The sequence below is a fragment of the Leishmania donovani genome, chromosome 32 (genome assembly GCF_000227135.1).
Source record: "Leishmania donovani BPK282A1 complete genome, chromosome 32".
NCBI lineage: Eukaryota > Euglenozoa > Kinetoplastea > Trypanosomatida > Trypanosomatidae > Leishmania > Leishmania donovani.
In genome coordinates this window covers 163431-164438 of record NC_018259.1, presented here as the reverse complement: position 1 = coordinate 164438, position 1008 = coordinate 163431, and positions in this window count along the sequence as shown.

Here is a 1008-nt window from a genome sequence, read left to right as displayed (position 1 = left end):
GCTGCCTGCTGGTGGGGTGGGGGCTCGGGCCACCCCACGGCGGGATGCACCAGGTGGCCACCAGCATGATTGGAGTGGCTGTGAGGCGACCTTCGGAGAGGTGGATGGGTGGAGCTCGAGGCAGAATGCGTGCTGTGATGGCTGAGTCGGCGCATTGCCGTAACGCGTGTCTACTGCATCGTGCCACGCGATGGGCCTGTGACAGGCCGGGTGGAGTGGCGTTGAGCTCATGCCCGATGACAGAATGATCACCGGAAATCGAAGAAAAAAGAGGTCTCTTGCGTGTGCGTGAGGGCTGTCTCGATTTGCGAATACGCAGCGGCGCGCTTGCCGGCTCGGCTCCCTTCTGCTGTGTCCCCTTGCGTAGCCGCTGAGTACGGGGCTTCGGCTCCAGTACCTGATATAGATTCGCCAACCGAGTCATCTGTTTTGCTTCTCACCCTGTCTTTCTCTTACCGCTCTCTTGCACACCTCTTTGCCAATTTACCTCTCCCTGCGGTGCATTCACATCGCCCGATTCTCCCGTGCACGTCTTTGCTTTGCGCGTGCCTGTGGACGATTCCCCTCACCCCGTTTCCCACATAACTCTTCTGCGCCTCTCTCCCTGCACGCATCCTGGACTTCGTAGAAACCTACTTCTCTGTTAGCCATGACGCACTACTCCCGAAAGCCGCAGGTGTCGTCGAAGAGCGCCAAGGCGAAGGTTAGCGACCTCCGCTGCCACTACAAGAACACCTTCGAGACCGCAAATGTAATCAACGGCATGCCGCTTCGCAAGGCTCAGCAGCTGTACCGTCAGGTGCTCGCCAAGACCCGCTGCATCCCGTTCAAGCGCTACAACGGCAAGATCGGCCGCACCGCTCAGGCGAAGGAGTGGGGCCAGACCAAGGGCCGCTGGCCGCGCAAGTCCGTCGTGGCGATGATGTCGCTGCTCAAGAACGCCGAGGCCAACGCCATCGAGAAGGGTCTTGACCCCAACCAGATGGTCATCAAGCACGTCCAGGTGGA